The 13,572-nt window shown below is 41.2% G+C and overlaps 1 protein-coding gene across 1 annotated transcript in view; it reads right to left on the bottom strand.

The window, feature by feature from the left end:
- The window catches only part of LOC115055082 (bifunctional heparan sulfate N-deacetylase/N-sulfotransferase 2-like), a 57,776-nt gene extending 44,813 nt beyond the window's left edge, over nt 1–12,963 (bottom strand). Inside the window, exon 1 of the mRNA XM_029520535.1 lies at nt 12,834–12,963. The gene's annotated coding sequence lies outside the window, so the exon portion shown is untranslated. The remainder of the gene's footprint in view (nt 1–12,833) is intronic.
- Between the last annotated feature and the right edge of the window lie 609 nt (nt 12,964–13,572).

Raw genomic sequence — 13,572 nt, forward strand, 5'->3', positions numbered from 1 at the left:
AAGAAGCCCCTGATTAATGAGAGACAGAGGTTAGCCTGGCGTCGTCGGGTCTACACACACAAGACTTGGACAGCTGGGAATTGGAAAAAGATTCTGTGGTCAGATGAGTCCAGTTTCGAGCTTTATCTTCCTCCTGCTACTATGAGGGTACGCAGAAGGTGAGGTGAAGCATTACCTCCAGCATGTACAGTACCTCCTGTCAAGCATGGTGGAGGCAGTATCATGGTTTGGGGATGCATGAGTGCTGCTGGTGTTGGTCATCTCACTGTCTGTGATCGAACATTGAACTCTGCCATGTATTATGCCATTCTCAAAACTCACATGCTCCCTTCTGCACGTGCACTGTTCCGTCAAGGTCAGAGCCAGTAGAACTTGGCTGCAGAAGCACAGCAACCAGGCCTTTGAGTGGCCAGCTCAATCCCCAGACATGAGCCCCATTGAAAATCTGTGGTGGATTATCAAAAGGTCTGTTTCAAAGCGTAACCTGAAGAATTAAAAGCAGTAATTCAAGAAGAATGGGACAAGATTACCCCTCAACAGAGTGAATGCCAGCCAGGATTAGAGCTCTACTGCGTCCTAATAGATAGATGGATATACTTAATTGATCCCAAACTGTGAAATTCTCATGTCACAGCAGCAAGACACACTGTACATGAGGATAAATATACAATATAAACAATATAATAAAAAGTATAAACAGACAATAACTATACAAACTATAAAAATTCAATGACAATGACATAAGGTGTGATAATTACCATTGTTTTGTTTTTACAGTCCAAATTGTCGGACTACTAAATATTAATTTGATGTTTGACGATGATGTTTGTTGACTTTGATATTGACAATGTTGAGAACTGACATATTGAAACTGTCAAGAATTCAGTTTTGCTAGTTTTCTTGTCAACAACAAACAAAAAAGGATATAATTTGTATTTGTGTCTGTCTAATGCAGCCACACCTGTTGAAACACGAAAAAAATAAAACATTTCATGATAGTATTTGAGATTGTGTAAAATTTTAAGGGTGTCCGAAAACTTTTTTCCAACACTGTATAAGTCCGCGGAGACTTTAACAAAGCCAAACTTTCACAGGGCCTACCAGTATTCAAACAACATATTCACTTCCCCACGCACAGCGAAAACACACTAGATCACTTTTATACTCCATTTACAGGCACTTATAAAGCTGTCTCTTTACCTGCTATTGGGAAAATGGATCATGTGTCCATTTCCTACAACCAAATTATAAACAGAAAAGACTGCATGAGGCTCCAGTGCTGAAAGACGTCAGACGCTGGACGGACCAATCACAAGCATTGCTTCAAGATGCGTTAGACAATGTGTATTGGGAGATGTTTCGGTTTCGTTTCGAGTCCTGGGATGGTGAGAGTTTGCAGAAGTGGTTGGGAGCTACAGCACTCTTCTATACTGCGAGACCACACAGGCTGTTAAAATAAAAGTCTTCCCAAACAAGAAACCATGGGTAAATGGAACTGTCATTAACAGGGAGGACTGCTGCCTATAATACTAGACTCATTTCAGGTGACATGACTGAATAAAAAAGTGGCAGCCTATGGCCTAAGAAAGACAGTGAAGGATGCAAAGCGGTGATATAAGGACAATGTGGAAGCTGATTTTAACATAGGTGACAACGCAGGAGTTCGCAAGGGCCTGAGAACTAGCTCTGCCCGCTCTCTTGCTGATGAACTAAATTCTTTATATGCGTGGCTTGAGACAGACTGGGGGAAAAAAGGACAGAGAAACCACTTTCTTAATCAGTGAGAGTGACACTAGTAGGGTGTTCAAGGGCATGAATGGGAAAAAGGCTGAGTGACCTGATTAGATTCCTGGGAGGATCCTAAAATCCTGTGCAGACCAACTAGCACCAGTGTGCACTACTGTCTTTAACACATCCCTGGCGCAAGCTGTCGTTCCATCCTGCTTCAAACAGTCATTATGTCATTATGTAATTATCCCTGTGGCAAAGAAAAGTAGTCCATCATGCATGAATGATGATTGTCCAGTAGCCCTGACATCAGCAATGATGAAGTGCTTTGAGAAGCTCATTAAGAAGTACATCAGTACCCAGGCCCGGGAACCGAACCTGAGACCTTCTTCTTCTGTGGGGCAACAGCTCTAACCACAATGCCGCTGCCCCATATAAACATTTTATTTTCAATTTTATTAACTTCATTGCAATACATTTGTTTTCTGGTCATGCCGAATAATTGTGTGTGTTGTGGGCACAAACTCCTGCATGTCAGCAACCTCACTGCTGCCTCAGGAAATAAAACTGTGCAGTCATATGCAGTGCTCATTTTATCTAAAATGCCAAAGCAAAAAGTTGAACTACACACGATACATACAGTGTAATACAAAATCAGTAATGAGGGTAATAAGTGAAACTGCTGTCATAGGCAACAGCACTGGGAGCTGCTGCTGAAAGAGCCGGAGAAGCAGCTGTGTGTTTAGAATGAACCAGCTAACCAGTTTTACATGGTGTTGGGTCCGTCTCTGCCGAACTCCAGAAAATCTCTGGGATTACAATCCTCCACTCTATAATGAATGTTGCATAGGGCTGCGGTTTTATTTCTAAATGTAGCGCCAAAGTCCCGGCTCCTCACCTGAACAAAACAAAACAACAACAAGAACAAAACAAAAAAAAGCTCATTGATGCATGTAGGAAACACAAGTTGGGCCAAGTGGTCCAATCCAACAGATGAACCAATGCTGCTCAAATTACAGTGTCAGAATACACGGTGTATCTCATTTTGTTTCATATGGGGCTGCATAGCCGCTGACCAGTCAGGTAACTCATGCTGACCCCTGTTCATGGCTAAAAGCTCTCAATGGGCACGTGAGCATTAGAAGTGGACCACACAGCGATGGAAGAGGGTGGCCTAGTCTGATGAATCACATCTTTTATTCATGTGGATGGCCAGGGTACATGTGCGTCATTAAGTGTTAGTGTGATGCTTGAGCATTGTTCTGCTGGGGAACCTTGAGTCCTGCCATTGATACGGTTGTTTACATGTACCACCTACCTAAGCATTGCTGCAAACCATGTACATCCTCTCCTTGACGCCTGTGGCCTCTTTCAGCAGGATAATAGACTGCAAAAACTATTAGCATTTTTCAAAAGAATCGGCATCGGCTGCTGTTGGAGCATATTAAGCCGATTAATAGACAGGAGCATCTGCAGGCAGCCCCCTGCTGTTGTTGCTGTGGGACATGTGGCCAGCAGAGCAGGACCCTGGCCAAGTGGCTATCTGACGAAGCACAACAACGCTGGTCTGTGGGAAACAGTAGGGCCTAAATGTTTATCTGTCAAATTAAATCCTACATATTTAATTGCTTTGCTATGAAATGTGACTTTTAACTTTAGAAGAGAAAACGCAAACAAATAGCCTAATCATAGTCTTGTTTGTTACTGTATTAGTTGTGAGCCTTTGACTATTAAAATCGCACTGTACTATGTTTTAATTACCTAAATCACCAGGATTTTAAAAAACTAGTATCTGTAATGTATTGAATAATGAAATTATTATCTCAAAAAAATGCTAAACTTGTATTTTGTTGTTCTTTTTTAATTGCAGTCTGTTGGCAGAAAAAAAAAGAAACCACTTACGGCAGCACTTCACTGAGCAAGCACGAGGGAAAGCCAAATGTAGTATCTGCAACCAGTTGGTCAGCATGGGAGCAGAAAACGGGAAAAAGAAGAACACCACAAACATGTGGAATCACCACATCCAGGCTTACAATGAGGCACAGAATCAGCAGCCACTGCTAAAGCCAATTTACTTAAACCCACTTTAGCTGAGATGTTTGATGCTCAAAGAAAACGTTCGAATCCCTGGCTTTCAGCGGTTGATGGCTAATGTAGAGCCAAGGTATAACCTCAAAAGTGAGAAACACTACTGCACAGAAATGCTGGACAGCGTGTACTCAATGGCTGAGAAGCAAATCAAAGCACTGGTTGCACCAGAGAATGCAGGTGAACACTTGGCTTTCACTACAGACTGTTGGTCTGGGGACACTGAGTCACGGTTTGCTTGAAGAGTTTCAGTCAGGATTTAGAGCCCACCACAGCACAGAAACAGCACTAGTTAAAGTTTCCAACGATATTCTAATGGCTTCAGACAATGGATCAGCCTCCATACTTCTCCTCTTCAATCTCAGTGCTGCATTTACCATAGATCATATTTTATGACAGACTGGAACATGAAATTGGCATTAAAGGAACTGCACTAAGGTGGTTCAAATCCTATTTATCAGAGAGACATCAGTTTGTTCATGTTAACAATAGCTCCTCCTAATACACTGTAGCCAGTTTTGGAGTCCCACAGGGTTCGGTACTTGGACCAATCCTCCTCACTCTTCATCTGCTTCCTTTAGGCAGCATTATCAGGAAACAGCATCAGTTTCCACTGTTAAGCAGACAACACTCAACTGTATTTATCAATGAAGCCAAATGAAGTTAGTCAGATAGTCAGACTGCAGACATATCTTGAAGACATAAAAGTCTGGATGACTCATCATTTCTTACTCCTAAATTCTGACAAAACTGAAGTTATGGCCCTAAACAACTCAGAGAAACGCTATCTGATCATCTAATTAGTCTGGATGGCATCACTTTGGCTTCTAGCTCCACTGTAAGAAACCTTGGAGTATCTTTTGACCAGGACATGTCCTTTGTCCCTTACATAAAACAAATCAGTAGGGCAGCTTACTAACATTAGGAAAATTAGAAACATCCTCTTTCAAGATGATGCAGAAAAACTAGTCCATGCATTCTTCACTTCTAGGCTGCACTACTGTAACTCATCACTATCTGTATGTCCAAACAAATCTCTGAAAGGCCTTCAGTTGATTCAGAATGCTGCTGCATGAATATTAACAGGAACTAGGAAGAGAGATCACATCTCTCCTCTGTTAGCTGCTCTTCATTGGCTGCCAGTAAAATTCTGAATAGAATTTAAAAACCTTTTTCGAACATATAACGCTCTTAATGGCCATACTCCATCCTCTTTCAGAGAGATCATAGTTCCTTACTGTCCTAGTAGGCCGCTCCGCTCTCTAGATGGAAGTTCACTTGTGGTTCCTAAAGTTTCCAAGAGTAAATCGGGAGGCAGATCTTCAGTTATCTGGCTCCTCTTCTATGGAAACAACTTCCAGTAACGGTCCAGCGGGCGGACTGTTTAGCTATTTTCAAGACTAGACTTAAAACTTTTCTATATGACATAGCTTATAGTTAAAAAGTTAAAGTCCAACTACTCGATGCAACTAGCTATGCTGCTATAGGCCTAGACTGCTGGGGGAAGCACTGAGCGCCTCTCTCTTTCTCCTTCCCTCTCCCTCCCTACCCAAAAGGTCAAGGCAGATGCCCAAAGTTTCTGCCTGTTAAAGGAGGTTTTTCATTGCCACTATTGCCAAGTGTTTGCCCAAGTGGAGATCTGTTCTTTTTAAATAATTTGATAAAGAGTTTGGTCTAGACCTGCTCTATATGTATATGTATATAAGTGCCATGATGTAACTTTGTTATGGTTTGGTGCTGAATAAATCTGATTTGATTTGATTCCTCTCCTCCTCACCCTATGGTTGATCTCTACCTCTAAGAGATCTGCCTGGGTGGGCTACCCTCCCCCACCTGGCCTGTGTTCTGGGGCCTGTTCGTTGTCCCTGGATCACCCTGGCTGGCCCTAGGGGTGTGGGACGGCAGGCTTTTCTGCTTCTCCTTCAATCCTTCAGTCACAAAATGGATGAATTCCAACTTATGACATCAAGTGGACTACAGTGATGGTTCTGCCATCTGCCTGACTGACAACTGGCTGGATCAATCGGTACCGGACCAAGCAGTAACACTTTCAGGCTTCACATTACACTGTGCCGATAGATCAGCCAAACTAGAACGCAAAGCAAAAGGTGGTGTTGTTTGCATAATGATAAATGAGTATTCCACAGAATACACCCATATATGTTCCCTGCACACGGAATACCTTACTGTCAAATGCAGACCAATAGTCCTCCCCCAAGAGTTCACATCAGTAATCTTGATCTGTGTGTAAATTCCACCTGAGGCTAATACTAACACCACCAAGGCTGACTTAGCCAACTATGTCTCCTTAGTGGGAATTCACAATTGGACACATCAGTCATTGTGCTTTGAGACTTAAACCAGACTAACCTCTCATCTGAGCTCCCCAGCTACCAAGTAGGTAACTTGTCCCAGCAGAGGGACCAACACGTTGGACCACTGCTACACTACGATCAAAAGATGCTTACTGCGCTAGGTAGGTCTGACTATGCCAATTCTGCAAAAAATGCAAAAACTTCAATCCTCCCAGACACTAACAAAAGTTATTAATTGCTGGTCCCCTGAAGCCAGTGAAAGACTTTGAGGCTGTAACACGTGCACCGACTGGGAGGTTTTCCAAGTTGCAGGTGACCTCCATGATGTCACCAATGCAGTTACGTCACACATCAGCTACTGCACAGACCCACGCGTTCCACTCAAAAAAGTGAAAAACAACAACAACAACAACAACAAAATGTGGTATTCCAAAGGACAATGATAAATTAAGGAGGGAGAGACACTGAAACTGAGATTTGTAATAAAGAGCCAAATCCAGCTATGCCACCAAACTAGAAGAACAAATTTCAACTAATGATACACATTAAAAAAAAAAAAAAAACATGACAAACTACAAAAAGAAACCCACCCTCACTCCTGATAACGATAATCAGCTTCTTGACACACAACACTTTCAATGGAAGTTCTGAGCAAGCAACAGCCCCACCCTCGTCTCTCCCCGACCCCCACTGGGTTTATGTTTTATCAGGTCCAAGGTCAGGGTAGAAGCCTGAGGGAAGCTGTAGAGCACTCCATGCTTTCCTTTGCTGACCAGCTTTATGGAGATGCTGACTTCATTTTCCAGCAGGACTTGGCACCTGCCCACACTGCCAAATGTACCAGTACATAGTTTAAGGACCATCATATCCCTGTGCTTGACTGACCAACAAACACATCTGATGTTAACCTCATGGCAAATCTATGGGGTATTGTGAAATGGAAAATTTGAGATATCTCCCAACACAGAAGAGCTGAAGGCTGCTATCAGAGCAACCGGGCCATTCCACAATCCCTCAACAGTGTTGTAGACTGATTGGTCACACTGAAGCGGTTCATACAAATGGGGCCCAACCAAGTATTGAGTTCTGTGCACATTTCTGTGTTAAAAATCTATTTTTTAATTGGTCTTAAGTATTATTCAAATTTTCTAATATTTCATTAGCTCCAAGTTATAATTATACTTTTTTATATAATTATATAATTATAATTATAAAAATTATACACAAACCACTTCAGTTTCACTTTAATTCAATTTCTGAAATAATGGGTTAGGGTTAGCGTTAGGGTTATTTGGCAGTTAGGCAGTTAGTCTTATTTGAAGAACATTCCTCAGTTAGATTTTCATGGGTCAATTTAACAAAATTGTCTATATATATACTGGCATTCAACATTAGTGTTTTTATAAGCATGGCACTGCCACACATACTGTAAGATTTCAGGAAAACTTTTTCATATACTGAGCACTGACATTCAACAAAAGTGCTTTAAACATGGCACTGCCACACATACTGTCTGACCTCCTCTCAAGAGTTTTGCTAGACATAATTTGCATTATGCGTTGTTTTTGTCACTCATTCACCTGAAAATAGTTTCACACTGCTGGCATGACTCCTTGCTTCCCGCCTTGTCAAGTCAAGTGCTGTAAACCGTGCCCTGCCGTAAAGTGATATTGATTGTAATTTTATGAGTAAGAGTATTCATGCCCGGTATTGGTACATCCCTAGAATAAGTTAAAACAAATTTCCAGCATTTCTAGTTTTGTTTTGGTCAGTAATTATTGGAGGTGTCACACACACAATGTATTCAGCCTTCATATCGAAGGTATTGTCAAGAGGGGAAAAACACACGTGCTGAATTGCAGCATTAACATTACCTCCCCTACCTTGAATCTGCACCCCCCCCCCCCCAAAGAAAAAAAAAGGACAAATGACATGTTTTCTCTGATCTTTGTAAACAGTCCAACTCGATTCCTGTGATTGATAACCAATGTGGTGGCAAACAGTCAGCAATTCGTTGGACTGAACCATTTAAATTAATAAAATACAATTTTTATGTTTTATTTATTATCTGAATTTGAACTGTGTTTTATTTTGAAAATGACCGGATTCTCTCCGTTACATCCGTCTATAACTCACTCTTGATATATGTCAAGATGCTTGTCTCGGTCACGTGATACATTACAGCTAAAATGAAACCCACAAGCTAGCAAAATGACAAAAAAAGGAGAGTTTCTTTGTGAAGGGGAAAAGGTCCAGTGAGGAGACAGAAGAAGAGCCAGCAACTTCCATGAAAAAGAAAGCTGCATTTAGGTTCGGGTATAGGGGGCAGAAAGGATGGTACTCATGTTATGTTGTTGGCGCGATGTTACGAGGACGCTGCTAATAAAGTTGCATCCGAGTGCACAGTGGATTCACGTTTATTATGGAATTTAGAAAATAGCACAGTTTTTATGCCAATCGTATCATTTCATTTTGTTGCATTTATCCACCACACCTTAAAGGCTGGTCCGTGGAAATATTGTCTAACATTAAACCGGTCCGTGGAGCAAAAAAGGTTGGGGACTGCTGGTCTAAGGCATCAGCAATATGCTATGAGGTAGAGATGGGCAGTATAACCAAAATTCTCTGTCATGTTATTTTTCAGAATTACTCCGGTTTCACTGTATTTTTTTTTTATGTATGATTCAGCATTGACCACATTTTCCACCAATTGAGAGAAGATTTACTGCACATTGACTAATAGCCTATTCCAATCCATGGTCATGACTATTGTGCATTGTGCACAGGCCCGGAGTGGCTAATCAGGAGGACGGGGATGATTCCTGATGGGTCGGTCTGATGTTTTGGCCGCAAAGGCTGGTGTTCACTTATTTTTTTTTTTTTTCATGGCACTGAGTTGAAATATATCACATATGCTGTTCCTACCGACTGCTGTCCCTGACCCTGGGGTGCCTCCGCTGGCAGCTCTTTTTTTTGTTTTTTTGTGTTTGTTTTTGTTGGGGTTTTTTTGCCACGCACGTAACCATGGGAACGTAACACATCCGTGCTCGTACACACCATGGATGTTTAAAGAGCACACACAGTCAGTGCAGGGATCTAAAGTGTGTTGATCTGAGGCAGCAAACTAGAGGGCTGAAAATGAGTCCTACTCCGGCCCCGATTGTGCACAAGTATTAACAGCCTATGGGTTTGCATTGCCCCACAAAGTGCTGTCCGTTCGTCTGTCCTTTAGCTTTGTCGGTTTTACCTGATTGTGTGAAAGGTGCAGATTTTAGTTTCATAGATACATGTATGACGTTTACAGATGGGAAAAAAATTTGTGAAAATCAGTTTAGGATTCAGCGAGTTATGATTGATTCGATGTTCATTGCGCCTGCCAAACATATTACACTGAGTGGAGCCGGTGACTGGTCCAAGATGGCGGCTCCACAGCTCATCAGCGCAAATAGGCAGTAGCAGTCGATGTGGCGTCTACTCTTTATGTTCACCACGCTCAGCAACTCCACTATTAGTTCCGCTCTGTTCAATGCACGTTTAGCGGCACAGCAATGAAAACGGTCCACTGTAAAACTATTTACCAATGTGCTGCATTCCGGACATGTTTAGGCTATTTAAACCGGTGTTGCCAGTACATGAAAAATTCATATCATAACAAATATAAAAACTGTTTTTTGGTACGAACTGGTATACCGCCCAGTCCTACCATGAGTACAGAAGTCAGCCTAAGCACTAATTGGGTTTCCAGTGAGCAAGTCAGTGTCGCCAAACAATGCCACAATGAGTAATCAGCTGTTTATAGCCACATCACTATCAGTATGCCACACAGAGCTACAAATAGCATTTTTATTTTCGATTAAGCCAATTTTGAAACTGAAAAAAGCTGATTCATAACTGATTCCAAAAATGCTCACAAATATGAGTGAAAGCGTGTGACTGCTGTCATACTAATAAGAAAGAGGGAAGGCATTCACTGTTATGTTACAAAGGTCTTATGGTCCAGGACAAGGCTTTCATACCATACCAAGTGCTGCTCAGATCAAATAGAAGAGCGCTGTTCTTAACAAATGGGTCTGGTAATCTTACCCAACTAAAAATGGCTACTCAGCTGGTTGAGATTTCATCACTACCAGGATATGCATTCAGAGGTAGGCAGTTCGCAGCTAAGATACTCTACTCACTACCATCTTAATAGCTCCAGAGTCTACTGTGAGGATAGGAAGTCCTGCATAGCTGGAGGCTCAGATCCAAGGGACAGAGAGCTTATCTGTACTGCTTGAGCAGGTGTACTCTGGCTATCCTACACCATACATGGAGCCACTGCCCTCTTCTCTATGACAGAGAAAAAAAAAAACAACTACATGTACTTCAGCTGCTTGTGTAATTGCTCTGTGGATGTTGGCAGCCCTGTCTGTCAGGAGTACACAGACTTTGGTCAAAGTCAAAGTACAGCAACAACTATAAGCCATTTGCTGCAGGAGCCATCAGCGATGGAAAATTCAAATTGATTTTGGTGATTTATCTTAGTGGTGTCAACAGATAAAAATTTTCTGCACGACCAATATGTTGGTCCATGATGGGATAACTACTTCTTTTACAGCAAGATTCAGAAGCATTTGGGGCATGGGGGAGGAAAGGTGAGATGTATAAACCTCAAATACACTGGTGCTCTCACTTTCTTACATGACAATTAAATGTGAGGTAACCTGACAGTGAAGCCCAGCACAGCGAGGCATGCATCTCATAGTCACTATCTGCTGTGTAATACCATACTTCCACAGAATTAATTATATCATCATAAGCAATGCACACATGCTCTCGCTCTCTCTCTCGCTCTCTCTCTCTATAACAACTTTGTTGTCATGTCAACAAACAATGTTTCCATCCCTAATAGAGAGACATTTCATTAAATCTGGACAGCATCTTACCGGAACTTAATTCTGGCATTAAGGTTAAACAATGATTCTGAATTTATTTTTCCAATCACAATTCTGTATTCCACCAACAAAAACAAGATGATCAAGATAAAACAATTACAGTGTTGCATTGTTTTTTTGCAACAAATTTGATTCAGTCAAAACCTCTCCCTGCAGAAGTCCATCTCTTAATGTAGAATGCATACGCATGCCTTTGTTACCAGGAAAAAAGAGACTAGCATTCTGCATCAAAGCCTGTAATAGGATTCAAAACAATTTGCCTCAATTGAAATGAAAGCTCATTTAGTCGTATTCTTTGTGGTGCACCCAATTACCTAACTATAACTGGTGAAAGTCACAACACTGACAGGTACTGTCAAGTTCAATGTAACTGTCAAAACATGAAATCAATAATATCATAGCAGTATGAACACATATACATATCATAAACCCAAAATGTATTTCTAGTTGAAGCTGGCATGATTTTGAAGGATGTGTCAGATATAACCTTTGATGAGCCATTAATTGCCATCTAAGGCAGAAAACTGAGCTTTGAAATATGTTATTTTCATTTCAGTACTTTTTCTAATGGAAGTGACATTTACTATGCATGGCTAACTGAAATCAGCAAATGACGGAACATGAAATGCATTGAGTAAGGTGTGTTCGGAATACCTGCAATTTAATTGATTTTGGGACTGCCATGCATTCAATTCTCTAATTTCTTTTCTGTAGGGTTGGGGGTAGGCTTTACTGGAGTTGACTGCATCATCCCCCACCTGTTTACATGCTTTAATTGACCTACATATTGGCATATAAACAAAACAAATAGTCCCCTAGAAAACCATAGCTTTTATCCAAGTTCATTCAACGGTTGTATTTAACAATTTTAATGGATTGCTGAACTTTTTTTTTTTAGCACTTCTTAAAATGCCTACCATACCGCTCAACATTTCAAAACATATATTCTGTAATATGATTCATGAAATACCACGACAACAGGATGAATAAGTGAGCTGCACTAGAAACTCTGACATCTATTTGCAAATAAATTAGCAGCGCTAACTTATCTGAGATTTATGTTCAATTTATCACTAATGCTTGTGTTTTTTTACTGTTTTATTTTATCGATGGACACGGGAAATGTGTGTTTTCTAATTGTTCAGTTGTTCATACCCAACATATGACAACCACAATTTTATTAATACGAGACTGTGATAGTTGGCATCTGGAGTTTTTCCCAATGGTCAATATGTAAACAAAGTTTACAAGTAAACCTAATCTCCAGTTAAACCAGCAGCTCAGTGGTACGTCTCAAAATCTCGTTAGGCTTGGCTGCAAAAACACATTTACAAACACACCGGTCTCACCACAGTGCATTCAAATGAAGAAGAAGACCTAAAGGAAACAATAACAGAAACAGGCAAACTTTGTTTCTACAGGCAGCACATCGCCATCGGCTAGCTGCAAGCCTGTTAGCTGCAAAGCAACAGTCTCTCCGGGCTGTTGCTAATGTTAGCATAGTCAACGCAAGCTTTTGAGACGTTCGCATAGTCTTCTGGATTCGGGTGTGGTAACAGAAATAAGTAAGATCTGTGGCCTCAGATATGCATTCTTCATTTTCTACTCGGTACTGGCAGACTCGTGTAATAGTACGAAGTAAAGACGCCAGTCCATTTGCCACTGGAATAAAGCTACAACTAGCTGTTGGCGCTATCACAGCTACTCTCTGTTGCAGCTTCTGGTTTGAGACGTCTATGAGGCACCTGTCATTGATGTCGTGACTCACCAGTGTTGGTCTTCAGCAGAGAGCGGTCCGAGTAGATAAATGAGCCCAACAAATACAAGCGTTTGTAGTTTAAAGTCAACTTCAGCGAGTTGCTGTTCCTTCGGCCATCTTGGTTCTGCTGGAGACCTTGGACGCAACCAAGTCTGGTATACCTAGGGGGTGGGGGTTTCAAATATGAATACAATATGATCTATCAAGAGTATGTTTACACAGACAAAAGTCCAAATGTAAACAGATCATTCTGTGCTGCTCAACATACATGAAACCTGCAGTATTAATTACATTACCAACGATACAATCTCAGATTATTATCGCAGTTAGGTTTTGTGTGACATGTATATAGCAAAGACAAACATCCATTCAAGCTCAAACGTATCCATATGGGCAATTTAGAGTCAGAGGTGTAAGTCATGGAAGCATAGACACTCCGCATAGCGTTACCCTCGGTTTGTCTGCCGACATGATTGTGAATGTGTGTGTGTTCTGACAGTTTGCGCTAGGGGTCACTCTGTCAAACTAGTTTAATAAACTGGTCTTTTCCTTTGTGACTGATCCGAACAAAACAATGCATAGTGGCAATCTAGCTACAAAAAATGCAACTCGAGGGAATATGAAGACATTTCCAACATGGAAATCTTAAATACACCTCAGTACAGATACAATCATTACACTGGGAGATTTCAATATACATGATGTAGAAAGCGACAGCCTTAGTTCTGGGTTTCTTTCCCTACTAGAC

The sequence above is a fragment of the Echeneis naucrates genome, chromosome 15, assembly GCF_900963305.1.
Source record: "Echeneis naucrates chromosome 15, fEcheNa1.1, whole genome shotgun sequence".
NCBI classification, from domain to species: Eukaryota; Metazoa; Chordata; class Actinopteri; order Carangiformes; family Echeneidae; genus Echeneis; species Echeneis naucrates.